The sequence below is a fragment of the Bos grunniens genome, chromosome 14 (genome assembly GCF_055505025.1).
Source record: "Bos grunniens cultivar Pamir isolate PY7600 chromosome 14, Bosgru_T2T1.0, whole genome shotgun sequence".
Lineage (NCBI taxonomy): Eukaryota > Metazoa > Chordata > Mammalia > Artiodactyla > Bovidae > Bos > Bos grunniens.
This window is the reverse complement of record NC_141178.1, coordinates 69,206,823-69,226,288: the sequence shown is the minus strand read 5'-3', so window position 1 is coordinate 69,226,288 and position 19,466 is coordinate 69,206,823. Positions and strand designations below refer to the sequence as shown.

The following is a 19,466-nucleotide window of genomic DNA, read 5'->3' as shown; positions in this document are numbered from 1 at the left end:
TTTTACAAAAAGCAGAAAATTGCATATCATTAATCAATACACTAAAATAAAATTTGTTTAGCTCATATTTTCTCATTTCTTTAAGGTTTATTTTTATATATTTTCTTATAGACATGATCATAATTATAATTGATGTTTTATACATTTTATTGTGTACCCTGTACTGTTACAAATATTCTACTTATATTAATTAAACTCTCACAACAGCTAATATATATGCTATTGTTCCCATTTAAAGAATTAGGAAGCTCAAGCAGAGATAGAATAAGAAACTGGCTTAGGAACAATTAGTTAATATGTGACAGACTGAAGATGTATTAGTATAGTAATACATATACATGAGCTATTAGATTGTAAGACCAATGAACAGACCAATAGACATATAGGATTAAAATTTAGAGACTATATGCCTAATTTTAATAGGTATGGTGGTGACATAAGGGTATGCTCACAGGAAATTCAATCCAACATCAGTATAGTGTATTAGCATTTGTAAAACATATGCATGGTCTTATTTAAATCCCATAGTAACCTTTTAAGATAGTTGTGTTGATCTCAAGAGCATAAGCATATAAAATAATGTTTAATGGAGTCTGACAGACCTGGGTATAAAGTTGAACATTACCACTTAACCATATGTGTGACTGAAGGTATTTCGTGTCTTCTTTGGATTTCATTTTGTTAATTTTCATAGTGGGCAAGCTAATATTTATCCTTGTGGGTTAGTGTAGGATTAAATGACACATTATAATTTAACACAGGGTAGTGGTCAAGAATGTGGATTGAGAAGCTGGACTGTCTGGGTTTGAATTCTAGCTCTGCCCACTATTACTAACAACTTTCTTTGTTAGGCTGTATGTTTTCTCTCTACCTTAGTTTCCTCATCTGGAAAAAATGGGCTAATAATCCTGCCTACGTTCCAGAACTTTTATGTGGACTCATTGATGTAATGTGTCTAGGATGTAGCACACAAGAAAAACTCAACAAATGGTTGCTATTATTAGTAAATACAAAGTGTTTAGCAGGTATTCAATAAATAACAACTGTTTGTTGTCATTATATGCACTGAGCACATTCGACATGATTATACAATTAAGAAGTATCCTGGTCGCCTACTTCTGGGTTTACATGCATGGAGAATTGCCTTCGGAGGGATGTAGGCAAACATGTGTTCCTGGGGAGAGAACATTTAGTCTTGAGCTCATCAAGAAAGGCAGCTTTGGGATCTGAATAGGATTTGTAGAGATAGAAAACATGGAGGAGGCAATGAAGTAAAAGCCAAGAGATAGGAAAAGGAAAAAAGTTTGTAGAAGAATGAATAATGCGTTTTGGCTAAAGCAGAGCTGCATGAGAGAACTCTTCAAGAAAATGAGATACCAAGGGAAAATGTCATGCAAAGATGGGCACAATTAAGGACAGAAACGATGTGGACCTAACAGAAGCAGAATATTAAGAAGAAGTGGCAAGAAGACACAGAAAAGCTATACAAAAAATGTCTCAGTGATCCAGATAACAATGGTGTGGTGACTCACCTAGAGCCAGATATCCTAGAATGGGAAGTCAAGTGGGCCATAGGAAGCATCACTACGAACAAACCTAGTGGAGGTGATGGAACTCCACTGAGCTATTTCAAATCCTGAAAGATGATGCTGTGAAAGTGCTGCACTCAATATGCCAGCAAATTTAAAAAACTCAGAGTGGACACAGGACTGGAAAAAGTCAGTTTTAATATCAATCCCAGAGAAAGGCAATCCCAAAGAATATTCAAACTACTGCACAATTGCACTCATCTTACACGCTAGCCTTTTCATACTGTTCATGGGGTTCTCAAGGCAAGAATACTGAAGTGGTTTGCCATTCCCTTCTCCAGTGGACTACATTTTGTCAGAACTTTCCACCATGACCCGTTCATCTTGGGTGGCCCTACATGGCACGGCTCATAGTTTCATTGAATCAGACAAGGCTGTGGTCCGTGAGATCAGATTGGTTAACTTCCTGTGACTGTGGTTTTTCAGTCTGTCTGCCCTCTGATGGAGAAGGATAAGAGGCTTATGGAAGCTTCCTGACCGGGGAGAGACTGACTGAGGGGGAAACTGGATCTTGTTCTGATGGGTTGGGCCATGTTCAGTAAATCTTTAATCCGAAGAATTGATGCTTTTTGAACTGTGGTGTTGGAGGAGACTCTTGAGAGTCTCTTGGACTGCAAGGAGATCTAGCCAGTCAATCCTAAAGAAAATAAGTCCTGAATATCCTTTGGAGGGCCTGATGCTGAAACTGAAGCTCCAATACTTTAGCTACCTGATGTGAAGAACTGACTTATTGGAAAAGACCCTGATGCTGGGAAAGATTGAAGGCAGAAGGAGAAGGGGACAACAGAGGATAAGATAGTTGGATGGCATCACCAAGTCAATGGAACTGAGTTTGAGCAAACTCCAGGAGTGGATATTCCCTGTGATGGACAGGGTAGCCTGGCATGCTGCAGTCCACAGGGTCACAAAGAGTTGGACTAGACTGAGTGACTGAACTAACTGAGCTGCATTAAAAGATTTTAGTGTTGGGGATTTACCTGGTGGTCCGGTGGTTAAGACTCTGAGCTTCCAATGGAAAGGGCATGCATTCGATCCCTGGTCAGGGAACTAAGATCACACATGCTGTGTGACATTGCCAAAAACACACCAAAAAAAACACCCACATAAACAACAACAACAACAACTATAAAGATTAACAGGGATGTATTTGGGTGGACTTAGAACAGGAAAAAATTGAAGAAGTGAGGAGGCAAAAGAGAAGTTTATGGTGCTCACTTAGGCATAAGAGGTAAGGGCCAGAAAGAGTGAAACTTGGAGGGAAGAAAAAGGAGTCCAGATGAAAGATAGCCTTCAAAAGACAAGTCAGCAGGGCTTGGACACATTAAATGACAGGTGAGCAAATGGAAGACAAAATGACACCAGTATTTTCATTTAAGTTGGTGTGGCCTGTACAATGACATTGAAAAATGGGAAAGTAATATTTAGAAGGGCAATGATAGGTTTGACATTTTTATGTTGAATTTGAATTAATAGAGAAACAGTTTAAAGTAAAAATGTCAGGGGGCATTTGGAAAACTTAGATTCAGTTCAGTTCAGTCAGTTCAGTGAATGGCAACCCATCCAGTACTCTTGCCTGGAAAATCCCATGGACGGAGGAGCCTGGTAGGCTGCCGTCCATGGGGTGGCGAAGAGCAGGACACGACTGAGCGACTTCACTTTCACTTTTCACTTTCATTCACTGGAGAAGGAAATGGCAACCCACTCCAGTGTTCTTGCCTGGAGAATCCCAGGGACAGCAGAGCCTGGTGTGCTGCCATCTATGGGGTCAGGTCGCACAGAGTCGGACACGACTGAAGCGACTTAGCCTCAGTAGCAGCCAAGGGGAAATACTCTCAGCTGTTACTAACTAACATCAAGGTGGGTGGATGCCAGCTGTGACAAAAGCCCTTCAGGAGTAGTTCACGGGACAGGAAACATGGAGAGACTGTAGTGTTCAATATAAATTCAAAACTGAGAAGCTTTGTATGGTCTCTAACTGTCTCTCTGCAAAAAATCTGCGCACAAAAATAAGAACATGTGTGACAATGTGAGCCCAATGGGAGACACATCTCTTACCTCTCATTTGAAAAGAAATTGAAACCCAAGTTCCCTTTCTGTCTATCAGCCTCTTGTCCTCTTTTTTCCTTAGAGAATTACACCACATCTCATAGTTCTCTTTCCTCCCTAATCAGTCTTCCTGAGAAACTAAACTGAAAATTTTTATTTAATATCTGTTTTCATTAGTAAAATTCTTCTCATAATTCTTTGAAAATTCATTCCCCCACCCAGGAACATTCAATATTTTTGTCCTCAACTCTTAAAGTCAGGGGCCTCATGTGTATTTTGGTTTTCTTTCCACTTCTCACAAAGCACTTTACTCTGAAGAACATACCTATTCTCGTGGACTTAACAGTGACAACTTATCTTTATCTGATTATTTAACATCAGAAACCCCAAATTCACAGTTTAATTCTGTAAAATATATTCACTACACAACTGACAATTTATTAAAATTAGTCTCCATTTCACATCCCTCCCTACGTAACACAAAGATCTCCTAATGCATTGAGGCAAGTGAGGTAGCATTCACTGGTTAGTACATGTAAACAACTATTTTCACTATGAAATACAAGAGCAAATCTATTTCAGAACAGAACTGCACTTCCTGCAAATGATGCAGGATTTCATGATGTCAAAACAGTTCAGATACTTAGAAAAGCGCTCGTGTGGAAGAGTTACTCTACTGAATAAATGAAGATAAATTTACAAGGCTGATGACAGAATGGTGACTTCAAAGACTTCACAGAAAATTACTTGAATATCAAAAAATTAGGAGACTTAGAAAAAAAAAATGATGAATCCTCACGTATGTTTTGCAAATTTTATGTTTTGTCCTCTTTATAACTGTGCCATAACAGTAAAGCTGAGAGCTTCAATAGCCAAAACAATCTTGGAAAAGAACAAGGTTAAATGTCTCACACTTTCTGATTTCAAGTTTATCACAATGCTATTGTAATCAAAACAGTGTGGTATGTGTATAAATACAGACAGAACAATGGAATAGAACAGAGAGCCCAGAAATGAACCCTCACAATCACAGCCAAATGATTCCTGATAAGGAAGCTAAGACCATTCAATGGAGGCGGGGGAACCCTTTGGACAAACAGTTGTGAAAAAACTAGATATCCACATGCAAAAGAACAAATTGTACCCTTACCTTACACTGTAGACAAAAAGAACTGAAAATGGATCAAAGATCTAAATGCAAGACCTCAATCTAGAAAAGTCTTAGAAGAAAACAAAGAAGAAAAGCTTCATGACATATTTCATCGTAATTTCTTAGAAATTTCGGGGTAATTTTTTTTTTACAACACCTTTTTTGATTCCTTGGCTAACTCTGAAAATCAAATTGACCAAGACAGAGTAATAGGAGAAAGCATATAAATTTATTAACATAAGTCTTAAGCAACATGGGAGCCTTCATAAGAAAACCAAGATCTGAAGAAACAGTGAAACCTGAGTGTTTTCACACTAGATTTGATGAAGAATGGATAGTCATGAAGAAATATAACAGGCCAAGGAGCATGAGGGGAGTGTAGTATACTGGGGGAAACTTAGCAAGGCCTATTTGGAGTCTTTCTCGCATCCTTTTGTCTTTGGAGATGAGGACGCACCTTTGCTTCTATAGGGAAAGCACTTCTCACTTAAGAGTACTATGACCTACTTTAGGGGTGAAGGGTGAGCAGAGGGACAAAGTAACCTTCCTACTTCTGCTGTTTTCTCAGAGTCCTTCAACTTAAAATATAAAATATGCCAAGGAGTCATATTTTAGTGTAGCGTGGTCTGAACTCCGTAAGATATGACACCGAAAGCACAGACAAACAAAATTAAAAGAGATTAATTGGATTATAATTAATATTGTAATTATTAATATTGTACAATTAATATTGTAAAATATAATATTGTAATTACAATCCACAAACGTGGATGCACGTTTGTGCATCAAGGACACAATCAGTAGTGAAAAGACAACCCAAGGAATGGAAGGAAACATTTGCAAACCATGTATCTGACAATGAGTTAAAATACAGAATATAAGGGCAATTTCTAAGATTTAACAACAGAAACAAAAAGAACATAATAAAAAATGAGTAAAGGATTTGAAAGAAGTTTCTCCAAAGAAGATATACGAATGGCCAATAGGCACACGAAAAGATGTACCACTTCTCTAGTCAACAGGGAAATGCAAATCAAAACCACAGTGACACATCCAGCTCATACCCATTGAAGTAGCTGCTATAAAAAGAAAACAGAAATAAAAGAAAAAGGAACACCTGTTGGCAGGGATGCTAAAAACGGCAGTCTCTGGGCACTATGTTCAAATGTATTTCTTCATGGCGGCACTGGGTCTTTGCTGCTGGATGCGGGCTTTCTCCAGTGGCCACAAGTGAAGGAAACTCTCTGGATGCAGTGAGTGGCCTCAGCAGGTGCAGAGGACGGGCTCTAGAGCACACAGGCCCAGTAACTGTGGCCACAGGCTTCACTGCCCCACAGAATCTGAAATCTCCCCAGACCAGGGGTTGAACTCATGTCCCCTGCGCTGGCAGACAGATTCCTAACCACTGGACCACCAGACAACTCCCCTTTTGCACTATTTATAGGAATGTAAAACAGTGTAGTCACCATGAAAGAGCATGGTGGTTCCTCAAAAAATTAAAAACTAATTTCTGTATGGTCCACCAAGTCTACATTTGGAATATGCTCAGAAGAATTGAAAGCGTGGTCTTGAAGAGATGCTTGTACACCCGTGTTCCTAGCAGCACTACTCACAGAAGCCCAAAGGTGGAAGCCACCCAAAGGTCCACTGATAGATGAATGGATAGACTAAATCTGATGCAAACATATAACAGAATAGTATTCGCCATAAAAAGAAAGTTCTGACATGTGTTATAACCTGTACAAACCAAAAGGACAGAATACTAAAATAATCCAGTAACACGGAGAAGGAAATGGCAACCCAGTCCAGTACTCTAGCCTGGACAATCCCATGGATGGAGGAGCCTGGTGGGCTACAGCCCAAGGGGTCGCTAAGAATCGGACACGACTGAGCAACTTCGCTTTCACTTTTCACTTTCACGCATTGGAGAAGGAAATGACAACCCACTCCAGTATTCTTGCCTGGAGAATCCCAGGGACAGGGGAGCCTGGTGGGCTGCTATCTATGGGGTTGCACAGAGTCGGACATGACTGAAGTGACTTAGCAGCAGCAATCGAGTAACAAAAAGACAAATACTGTGTGTTTGATTACATTTACAGCAAGTATCTAGGTACTCAAACTCAGAGAAACAGAAAATATAATGGGAACTTCCCTAGCAGTCCAATGGTTAAGACTCTGCCCTTCCACTGCAGGGAGCATGGATTCAACCCCTGGTCAGGGAACTAAGATCCCACATGCCTTGTACTATGGTTAAACAGTAATAAATAAATAAATAGGTAAGAAAGAAAGAAAAGAAAATGTCACAATGGTGGTTTCTAGGAGCTAGGGGAAAGGAGACATGGAGAATTGTTGTTTAATGGTGATGGAATTTCAGTTTTGCACGACTATAGATTTCTGAAGATTGGTTGCATGACAACGTGAGTATAATTAACACTACTGAACTGCACACGTGAAAATGCTTTGATGGTATTAACACACTTATCTTACGTGTCTTTTACCACATTTTTATGGTATTAATACACTTATCTTACATGTCTTTTACCACATTTTTAAAAAAAAATATCAAAAAGATAGTTCAAGGGAAACAATAATAAAAAATGTCAAAGAATCTTGCATTCAGATTGCTTGCTAAAAGAATCTTTAAAATTTCATTACATGTCGAAGAGTCAAGACTGACTTTTTTACCATGTGTGAAATTTGTGCATAAAAGACCAGACAAAACTCAAATCAATATACCAATCATTTTTTTTTAAACTTTGTGATGACAAAAAGATTAGAAAATAAATGTACATTTACACAATTTTTTAGAAAGTAAGACAGAGTGCAGATTCCTAGAGACTAGTGCTCAGATTCACTGGGTATACAAAACAGTGACAATAAGAAATTAATTCTTTGCTCATTCTAGGAATTAGTGGACAGATGGAATTAGAATAGACATTTTTTTAAATATAAGATGCAAATAACTGTAATTACTTTTTCCCTTTTAAGTTTTTCCACTATTTACAGGTATGTAGCCTTGTTCTTTACAAAGTTATTTAAATGATCTTTCCACTTTAAATCTCTGGAAAATAAAGACCTCCTTCAGTTCTGTCCTCCATGCAGATGACTTCCAACTCCATCTGTGGACCAGAGCAATCTAAGTTTTCTAAATGCCCCGGACATTTTACTTAAAATGTTTCTCTATTAATTCATATTCAACATAAAAACTCACACCTATCATTGCCCTTCTAAATATTTCTTTCGCTCTTCTTAATGCCATCGTACATGCCACACCAACTTAAGTGAAAATACTGCTGTTATTCTGTCTTCTTCCATTTGCTCCCCTGTCATGTACTGTGTCCAAGCCCTGCTGATTTCTCTATGAAGGCTTTCATCTGCACTCCCTTTTTCCTTCCCTCCAAGGCTCCTTTTGTTCTGACCCTTACCACTCATGCCTGCTGCTGCTAAGTCGCTTCAGTCATGTCTGACTCTGTGCGACCCCACAGACGGCAGCCCACCAGGCTCCCCCGTCCCTGGGATTCTCCAGGCAAAAACACTGGAGTGGGTTGCCATTTCCTTCTCCAATGCATGAAAGTGAAAAGTGAAAGTGAAGTTGCTCAGTCGTGTCTGACTCTTAGCGACCCCATGGACTGATAACCCCAACAAACTTCTCTTTTGCCTCCTCACTTCTTGAATTTTTTCCTGTTCTAATTCTACCCAATTACATCCCTGTTAATCTTTTTCATTATTGTTGTTTGTGTGGATGCTTTTGGTTTTTGGCAAGGACACACAGCATGTGGGATCTCAGTTCCCTGACCAGGGATGGAACACACGCCCTTTGCATTGGAAGCTCAGAGTCTTAACCACTGGCTGCTGCTACTGCTGCTAAGTCACTTCAGTCGTGTCCGACTCTGTGCGACCCCATAGATGGCAGCCCACCAGGCTCCCCCGTCCCTGGGATTCTCCAGGCAAGAACACTGGAGTGGGTTGCCATTTCCTTCTCCAATACATGAAAGTGAAAAGTGAAAAGTGAAAAGTGAAGTCGCTCAGTCGTATGCGACTCTTATCGACCCCATGGACTGCAGCCTATCAGGCTCCTCGGTCCATGGGATTTTCCAGGCAAGAGTACTGGAGTGGGGTGCCATTGCCTTCTCCATTAACCACTGGACCACCAGGTAAATCCGCAACACGATTAATCTTTTAAGGCAGCTCTGCTTCGGCCAAAACACTATATTCATCTTCCGCAAACTTGCTTTTGCTTTTCCTATCTCTTGGCTTTTACATCATTACCTCTTCATGTTTTCTACCTCTCCAAATCCTATTCAGACCCCAATGCTGCCTTTCTTATTAGCTCAAGACTAAGTGTGCAAACAGTAAGAATGTGGAGAGCGCCGCGTAAACAGGTGACTACAACACAGGGGCGTGTGTGCTACAGTGGAGGTTTGTGAGCAGACGCTGAAGCCAGGAGAGGTGAGATTAGGGCTGAATATGGGGAATAAAGAAGATGGGGAGGCTCGTGCGGCAATGGGAAAGCAAGCTCAGGCTGCCCGGGTGCAGTGGTCTCTTTGCCACCGTTTTTGCATTTGTACTTGTGTGGTCTTTCACGACTTCTCATATAAATGTTAATTGGTATTCTGTTCCTTTTCTGAATTTTTTCAACTTTTTTTTTTCTTCTCAACAATTCCACTTCCAATTTACTCCATCTTACTATGGACTTCCTGCCTGTTCACACGCGTACCTACTTCATTCCTGACATGCGGTACGCCCTCTCCAGTGCTTTCAGTATATTCATCCACCCGCCATTAAAGTCCTATCTTCCTGTTACTGCCTATTTTTAAACTTATCTTTTGGGACCTCCCTCGTGGTCCAGTGGCTAAGACTCTGCGCTCCCAAGGCAAGGGGCCTGGGTTCGATCCCTGGTCAGGGAACTGGACCCCACAGGCCACAACTAGGAGTTCAAGTGTCCCAACCTAAGATTCCACAGGCCACAACCAGGACCCGGTGCAGCCAAATAATAAATAAATATTTGTAAATAATCCTTACCTTTCAACACATGGCACAGGGATTTTTGCATCCACTAATTTCTGCTTGTTTGGGTTTGCCTGATGGCTCAGATGGGAAAGACTTTGCCTGTAATGCAGGAGACACAGGTTCAATCCCTGGGTCAGGAAGATCCCCTGGCAAAGGAAATGGCAATCCACTCTAGTATTTTTGCCTGGAGAATTCTATGGGCAGAGGAGTCTGGCAGGCGACAGTCCATGGGGTCGCAGAGAGTCAGACACAACTGAGCAACTAACATTTTTCACTTATCTTTCAACACATGGGGCAAAGATTTTTGCACCAACTAATTTCTGCTTGTTTAACAATGCACAAGAGAATAAATATGGTTGTTAAAGATGCCTATATAAAAGGGGATTCATTTTGGTTTCACACTGTTATCGCCTCATCACATACTCAAATCACAGAGAAGGCGATGGCACCCCACTCCAGTACTCTTGCCTGGAAAATCCCATGGATGGAGGAGCCTGGTGGGCTGCAGTCCATGGGGTCGCTAAGAGTTGGACACGACTGAGTGACTTCCCTTTCACTTTTCACTTTCATGCACTGGAGAAGGAAATGGCAACCCACTCCAGTGTTCTTGCCTGGAGAATCCTAGGGACGGGGGGGTGCCTGGTGGGCTGCCGTCTATGGGGTGGCACAGAATCGGACACGACTGAAGTGACTTAGCAGCCCCAGCAGCAGCATACTCAAATCATTTCTACTTGAAGTATACAAAAGGGGAGATATATTTTGGGTGACAGTATCTTTTGACTTCAGGATGCTGTAGAAGATTTGGGTTGCTCTTTACCCACCACTGTTTTTCCCACCACCACCACTCTACTCTTTCTGAGCTGGTCAATCATATGGCACATCGAGTCAGACCGCAATCCAATCTGCTCAATTGGGGTATCTCTTCCCTGGCCACAGTGACTGACTGAGGCATGAAGACATGACACAGGCCCCAGCAAATCAGAGCCACCCTCGGATGTTTCCCTGAAGCCATTGTGGGCGGGCGAGGGGGAGATTATCTGAAATAATAAGCTATCTAGATTATCTGAAATAGCTAGATCATGTGAAGAAATGTGGATAGCAATATTAGACACTGTGTGGAAAAAGTATGAGTGAGAATAAAGTTAATAGAGAAAACAGAGGTGGGACAAAGGAGAAAAAGCAAGAGAGAATGACTTTTCTCTCCTTTGATTCGGCTACGTCCAAAAGTAGAATGTCCATCCTGAAACTTCTCAGTTATGTGAACTTTTTAACTCGGACTTTGCTGCTTAAAGTTAGTTTCCATTCAGCGTGTAACTCTTGCAACCAAAAGCATTAAAAAAAATCCAGTTATACAGACATATATCAACTGAAACATTGATGATAATAATATCTTAAATGAAAACAGAGTATCATATATAGTTTATCTAGTTGCTTTTGATTTTACTAATATTTATATATTTACTGTATATATATATATATATATATATATATATATATGTACAGGCATCCTAGGTGTCGCTAATGGTAAAAGAACCCATGCAGGAGACATAAGAGATGTGGGTTCGATCCCTGGGTCAGGAAGATCCCCTGGAGAAGGGCGTGGCCATCCACTCCAGTATTCTTGCTGGAGAATCCCATGCACAGAGGAGCCTGACGGGCTACAGTCTATGGGGTCACAAAGAGTTGGATATGACTGAAGTGACCTAGCACCAGTACACATATATATGGCAGGCCATAAAACAAGCCTCAACAAATGTTAAAGACCTGAAATCATACAGGGTGTATTATTTAATCATAATGGAGTCAAACTAAAACTCATCAACAGTAAACAACAGTAGGAAAAATCTCAAAATACTTAGAAATTAAGACACACACTTTTAAATAACACATGGATTAAAAAGGAAGTCTCAAAGCAAAATTCTTTTAAGAATACACAGAACTGAATAAAAATACAACATATGCAAATATGTGAGGCCTATCTTAAGCCATGCTTAAAGGATAATTTATAGTACCTAAAACATCAGAGATGATAATAGGTATCAATAATCTGGATTCTTATCAAAAATAAATCAATAAAAACCTAGAAAAACAAGAGCAGTATAAACACAAAGCAAGAGGGAAAAATAAAGTATCAAAGATAAGAGCAGAAATAAATACCATTCAAAACAGGAAGACAATACAGGAAAATCAGTGAAACAAAAAGCTGGTTTCTTCAATAAAGCTATAAAACCTTTATCAGGACTGACAAAGATACAAGATGAAAACACATAAATCAGCAACATCAGGCATAAAACAGAGGATATTACTATAGATCCTGCAGCCATTAAAAGGATAATAGGAGAATAACGCAACTTTGTGCTTATAAGTTTGACAACATTAAAGAAATGGACTAACTCCTTAAAACCCACAAACTACCACCATTCAGTCAAGATTTAATAGGCTGGTAAAGGTTCCTATAACCACTAAAAAATTTTAATTTGTAATATGTGTGTGCTAAGTTGCTTCAGTTGTGTCCGATTCTTTGAGACCCTAGGGACTATAGCCTGCCAGGCTCCTGTGTCTATGGAGATTCTCCAGGCAAGAATATTGGAGTGGGTTGCCATGCCCTCCTCCAGGGGATATTCCCAACCCAGAGATCGAACCCACGTCTCTTATGTCTCCTGCATTGGCAGGCAGGTTCTTTACCACTCACACCACCTGGGAAACTCCAATTTGTAATATAAGGCTCCCCCCAAAGAAATCTCCATGCCCAGTTTCAGTAAACAAATTTGCCAAACATTTAAAGAAGAATTAATACCAAGTTTACATAATCCCTTCCAGAAAAATAGAATAGAAAGAAACCCTTCTCAACGTGTTTTTATGTGGTATTACTATGATAAATATTAAACCAGATAAAGGACTGTACAAGAAAAGGAAAACTGCATATGAATATTTCTCATAAATTGAGATACAAAAATCTTTAGTGAAATATCAGTAAACTGAATCCAGCAATGGATAAAAAGAATTACATGTCATGGCCAACTCCAATGTATTCTGGGTATGTAAGGTCTGGTTCAATAGTCAAACATCAATTAATGTAATTCAATATGTCCATAGACTATAGAAGAAAATCATACGATCTTATCAATTGATGCAGAAAAAGCATTTGACAAAATCCAATACTTATTTATGATAAAAATTCTCAGCAAATTAGGAATAGAGGAGAATTACTTTAATTTGATAAGTAAAATGCACCAAAAACCCTGTCACTAATATCATTATTTTAAAAGTGAAAGACTGAATACTTTCACCATTAAGATCAGGAACAAGGCAAAGATACCTATTCTCACCATTCTTATTCATCATAGCACTGGAAGTTCAAGCTAGCCCTCTTCAGTCTGTCTAAAACAGGCCTTATGTTGGCAATAGGGTTGGGAGCCTGGGAGTTATCATAGGAAAGAAACACATGCATTTGGAAACTAGCGAGTGGGTAGAACATCTGAGCTGTGTGGACTATAGAGGTGTAAACGGGTGGGAGAGTTGAGCATGTACTAGCAAACTGGAAGTGTGTGTTAGTCGCTCAGTCGTGTCCGACTCTTTGTGACCCCATGGACTGTAGCCCACCAGGCTTCTCTGTCCAAGATTTTTTCCAGGCAAGAATGCTGGAGTAGGTTGCCATTTCCTTCTGCAGGGGATCTTCCCAAACCAGGGATCAAACCCAGGTCTTTCGTACTGCAGGCAGATTTTTTTTTAGTGTTTGAGCCACCAGGGAAGCCCAGCAAACTGGAAAGACCAGAATTCTTTCTCCCCATCATTAGGTAACAAATAGGAGACACAAAGCTAGTGTCCTGGGTTACAAGTCCCCCCACCCCCAAGTCTCCAGCAAATTGCTCAATGAATCACAGCAGCAAAACTACATTATGTGCAGCACAGCAAAAACGGTGACTCTTTGCACCTAAAGAGCAATTGTAATTTTATCAGGCCAGCTGGAGCTTGTTTTTGAGTCTGTGGAAAGATAGGAAGCTTTCAAACAGGAAGTTGGGATCTGGTTACAGTGAGAAATCTGTAATTTTGTTCATGACTTTAGAGCAGAGGAATGTTCTGCTGGGAAACAGCATTGCTGCAACAAAGTCTAAATTTTACGTATGTATGTATATGTGTGTGTGTATGTGTGTATGTATATATATGTTTAGGCCAATTTGGCTGCTTAGTGCTGGTTCTTATTCTCAAAGTTTGAGTGTTATCTTTGTTTTGGCCTAAGAAAAACTCCGTTCCCTTATTTAGTGACGCTGTCTTCTTCCCGGGTGGCTTAGTGGTAAAGAATCATACTGCAGTGAAGGAGGCATGAGTTTGATCCCTGGGTCAGGAAGAGCCTCTGGAGGAGGAAATGGCAGCCCACTCCAGTATTCTCACCTGGAAAATCCCACAGACAGAGGAGCCTGGCAGGCTACAGTCCATGGGGTCTCACAGAGTCAGACACGACTGAATACACACATCCTCTTCCCTGGGACAGTCTTCAGGATCCCCTCTCAAGTTTAAAGCTCAAAACTCTTAACTGGATCTCAACACTCCTAGTTTTTTCAGAAATCGCTAAATCTTCCTCTGCCTCATCTCATATTTCCAACATCAAGTCCTGGCATTTTTGTCTCGGAAATGGTTCTTAAACGCATGATCTGTTCCCCATTAGGATAGGCATGACCCCAGTTCAGATCCTTACCATCTCTTCTCTGCACCCGTTTCCTGCCTCATCTCCTGACTCAGTAAGTCTTTCTCCACCTTGCTGCCAGCGTGACATTCCCAGGACGCACATTTGATTGAAGCATTTCCCTGCTGACATCATTCCTGGTGGTTTCTCATCCTCAACTGTGCCATTCAAATGTGGCCCAGAGGCAGGGGCAGCCAGTCTGTTCATGATAAGTAAGTGCAGAAACGGAGAGCAAGCATTTGCAGACTATAAACATTTGGCATCGCCATGATATCTGAGCGTGTGATGAGTGGACTTGTGTCACTGAACAGGGTAAATACAGGATGCTTCCGAACCCACGTGATAATCACAAACCCCATCCTCCTTTTGGCCTGTGACATATTGGGGAATAAAAACCAACAACTGCCTCTTGCCATAGATGGTTCAAGAAGCCCGGTGCTACACGATAAAGTCCAAAGACTACCCAAAATCCTTCATGATCTGATCTTTGGGTTTCTTCCAACGTCTTCTAGACTCCTGTACCTAACACCCCTCTTCTGTGAGGCAACTTGACAATTCTTCTAGTGTTATACACATATTAATTCTTCTTTCTGACACACCATTCCCTGCCTTGTCTATCTGGAAGCTTTCTCTCCTATTTTGAAAAGAAAGTGAAAGTCTTAGCCTCTCAGTCATATCTGACTCTGCAATCCCGTGGACTATGGTCCACCAGGCTCCTCTGTAGTCCATGGAATTCTCCAGGCAAGAATGCTGGAGTGGGTTGCCATTCCCTTCTCCAGATCTTCCTGTACCAGGGATTGAACCTGAGTCTCCCACGTTGCAGGCAGATTGTTTACCATCTGAGCCACCAAGGAAGCCCACTGTTTTGCTAAAACCACTCCTATGAAGGCATTTCTGATGTCATCTTGGGGTCACCAGTGCACATAAGCCTTCCTTGTGCCCTTCTGCACTACCCAGTATACAGTCACTCCAAATTTTTTTTTTGCAATGCCAAATTCAGGATGAATAGAATAAGACAAAATTCCTACCATCAAATGCTTGCCAGTCTCATGAATTTTCTGTGTATTGTTTGCTTGCAGTGGCCATGTCTGGAGCATCTCTGAGTCTCCAAAGCCTCTGGGCTGTGAACATATGAGGGACTGAAGTTGGAATTAAGACTGATAATGATGGGTGAAATGGCTTCCCTGGTGGTACAGTGGTAAAGAATCTGTCTGCCAATGCAGGAGACACGGGTTTGATCCCTGGTCCAGGAAGATCCCACATGCCAAGGGGCAGGTAAACCCATGTGCGCCAACTACTGAGCCTGTGCTCAGGGCCTGGGAGCCGTAGCTACTGAGCCCTTGCGCCACAGCTACAGAAGCCTGTGCACCCTAGGGCCAATGCTCCACAGTAAGAGAAGCCACTGCCAGAAGAAGCCCGAGCGCTGCAACTGGAGAAACACCCACACAGCAACGAAGACTCAGCACAGCCAAAAATAAATATATAAATCATATTTTTTGCATCTTTAACACTCTTGGTTAATCTGTCTGGGCTTCCAGTTCTCCTTTTATCACATGTAGGATTTGAACCATAAGATGCCTGCATCTCCTTTTAACCTCAAATACTGTACTCTAGGGGCTGCCCAGGTGGCGCGCACCTGGTCAAAGAACGTGCCTGGCAGTGCAGGAGACACGAGACGCCGGCTTGATCCCTGGGTCTGGAAGATCCCCTGGAGGAGGAAATGGCAGCCCACTCCAGTATTCTTGACCGAAGAATCCCATGGACAGAGGAGCCTGGTCCATAGGCTCACATCCTACACAGTCCATAGGATCACAAAGTGTCGGACACAACTGAAGCGCCTGAGCATATACGCATGTGCATTGTCCTCAAGAGGCAGAGAATTCACATCACCAGAACTCACTTCCTCCAGACGCCCCTAGAAGATGGTCTTTATTACCCCCTTCTCTTGCACCCCATACCAATTCCTCAGACTCTAAACACAAAAGTTGACAACCACAGGAATGTACGTAGTTCTGTTTTCCTGAGACTTTTCATCAGGTCTTTCTTGATATCAACATCTTTTTAGTGATAATGATCTTTCAGTTGCTTGTAGCCAGGTGAATAAAACAGAAATAAAACAAGAACTTCAAACTTGGATTTTTTTCTCCTGACGTCTTCACTAGGTGTTGTTGGGAAATTGAGGTGACAAGAAAAGGCATGTTTCAACAAAAACAGGGCATACGCTCACAGGCCTGGCAAAGATCATCTGATAGTCATTCACATATGAAACAATAGATCTGGAACATCTCAAACACATTACACTGGAAATGAGTTGGTCTTGTGGGTAATCCAGTCCAGGAAGTTCCCATTACATCTACTGAGGTCAGAGATCTTTCTCTTCTCTCCATTCTATCAGATTTCACGGAAATACAGGTTAAAATATATTTTTCTTTTAGATCAATTGTTCTTTTGTTGTTTTCAGATCAGATCCAAGTCTCTTGTATCCACAAGACTTCCAAGCAATAGATAATTCTTTCTAGACCTTATCCAACATCTGACTCTCGATTTGGAATAAACAAGTTCTATCAGATGAAATTCTTCCATTGCTTATATTTGATATTGTTAATGAATCGATTTGACTCCTCTTCTGGGTCACAGCAGTGTCATGATCAGTCATCATCTTCCACTGCGTTGCTGTCTGGGAAAATGCGCAGCATGCTTTAAGAACACAGTCTCCCTTCTGAGCCTTCCTCTTGTCCAAAACACATATCCCAGCCCTTTCATGTCTGGCTAGAACTAACACACCCTTCAAGTTTCAAATTAGATACCACTTCCCTGGCACCCCTTTTGTGTTTCCCAAGCTGGGACAGATAACATTCTTTCTTGTTCCCATAGTATCCTTGAAAACCAGTGTTTGAAAGAAAAGGGATAGGAATGCAAATGTCAAGTTATACCTAACTTGGTAGTGAGCAGAGCAACTAGAATGCCTTCATGTTGAGGTGGTCTACCCCAGTTCAGTCTAATTTTTAGAAGAAAAAAATTTTAAATTAGCAAAGACTGGAGAGCCTGGCATCTTTATTTTCTCAGACGATTTTTCTCAGAAATACTCAACTGAGTCAAAATAGCTACTAAGGTGCTCAAAGATGCTGCAAGTATAATTGCTCTACAGTGGGGGAGTTGTATCACTGGGAATGCCACAGTTACGTAAAGTCCTTAAATAGTGTGCTGTAGAGGCTTTCTAAGGAATCAGACATGAATTCATCCAATACATCACTTCTCTTTTAGGGTACCTCACTTCTCTTCTCCCCCCTCCCCCGCAAAATAACTCCCCATGATTTTGGCATGTGATTCTGGGATAGCAATTCTTCAACCCAAGACCACAAGAGAGAATGATGGAGCTACTGGTCTCTGGGGCAAGCCTTGCAGAGACGTCTGTCCCTGCAGAGTGCCACTGTGTCTGTCCTCATCTTTCAGATTCCTTTCACTTTAATTGACAGTACAGACCTCCCCCCCAGCCTCCCTCTCCTTCCCTGGTGCCATATCCAGGGGCCCGCTACAGCATTAGTGTTTTCAAAGCAATATTCCCAGCAGGAGTTCCCAGAGCAGACTACACACCCAGGAGGAAGGAGATAAAGGTCTGAAAACTCAATTTTAATTGCATTTGGATTTGGGAAGCCTGTTTTGATTAACAAGTTACACTGTAACGGCATATCTCTTACGATTTAATGAAAAGGGTTTTTTCTCCCTCCTTAAGAAAGTGAAAGAGGGAGTCAGATAACTCCAAGACGCCCCCACCTCTAACCCCCAAGCAATAATTTGATTGACGCTGGCTAACTTGAATGCCGAGACTGCGACAAGACACAAAAAACCTACTTTCAAAGGACTCTGGCGCCCTCTGCTGGCAACTGGTGCTGAGACCAGTAACACAGAAAGGTCACTGAGTATTAGTGTTATCTATCTACTCCACTCCATTCATTTAATGAACAAGGTGGGGACGAAGAGCCTCACTCAGTGAAGCTTGTTAATAGGAATTGTATGCGGCCCAAGAACACCGTACCATGTCAGGAAACCTCTTTTTTTGAATACTATGCATATCTTCCCTAGGTATGGCCTTCTACAAACTATTGATCTCCTCCAGTCTCGGTTTCCCATCTCAGCAAGAAGACAACAGATCCAATGATCATTTTTTGAACTGCATTATTTACCTGGTAGTATTTTGTTGGCATTGCCTTCCTCCTACTGATCATCAAGGTTGTTGGGATAATCAAGTTATCGGGGCTGATGGGTTCCCATTTCTTACTTACTGTTCTATGAGTTAGGCTAATGAGAACATGGGCAGTTCTTTGGTTGAAGTTATGGAAATAACTGCTCCTGCAGACATCTGATCTGTGCCTATATTCATGGCAAATTATACTCCATACAACTTGAAAACTAGCTGAAGTGTAGTTACGGTGTCCACTACCAACTGTCCTGATCAATTTTATTAGGATATCACCTTTTTCCTCTGGAGAACAACTGAAGGCCCTCTCTTCTTTTTCTTTCCCTAATTCAGCATCTGTTCTGCCTCTTCCTTATCTCAGAAGTAATATGCTGATGACAGGGAGCTCTTGTAATCTCCTTGTGTAATTGTACGCCTTAGTTTGAACTAATTTGGCAATGCAAAACCTGGATGAATTCTGAAATGTCAGAAGGCATGGAGGTCCTCCAGTGTGAACTTGATCTGATAAATTCCTTTTGCCTGTGAAAGCCACTACAAAAATGTTGGCTCTGGTAAAAAGCGTTTTATAGACCTTCCTGGCGATAGGCAAGAAAAGTGTAATAGTTGGATTGGGTATTGGTGGAAAAACTTTTTCTCCATTGTACAGAATTCTTTCCCTCAAATTATTAAATGTCAGATATATGTGGGCAATATAAATTGTTCTTAATATAGGATGGGGGCTTCCCTGGTGGCAAGATGGTAAAGAATCTGCCTGCAATGTAGGAGACCCAGGTTCAGTCCCTGGGTTAG

At 41.2% G+C, this 19,466-nt stretch overlaps 1 protein-coding gene and 1 long non-coding RNA gene across 3 annotated transcripts in view; one reads left to right on the top strand and one right to left on the bottom strand.

The window, feature by feature from the left end:
- LOC147359629 (uncharacterized) overlaps positions 1-19,466 on the top strand; it is a 675,420-nt gene that overhangs the window by 335,549 nt on the left and 320,405 nt on the right. The gene's annotated exons all lie outside the window — the stretch shown is intronic.
- Positions 9,841-14,619, bottom strand: LOC147359634 (uncharacterized). The gene is made up of 2 exons (XR_015141075.1): positions 14,492-14,619; positions 9,841-9,894 (listed from the first exon to the last, which is right to left on the bottom strand). It is a non-coding gene; the product is annotated as an uncharacterized LOC147359634 (long non-coding RNA).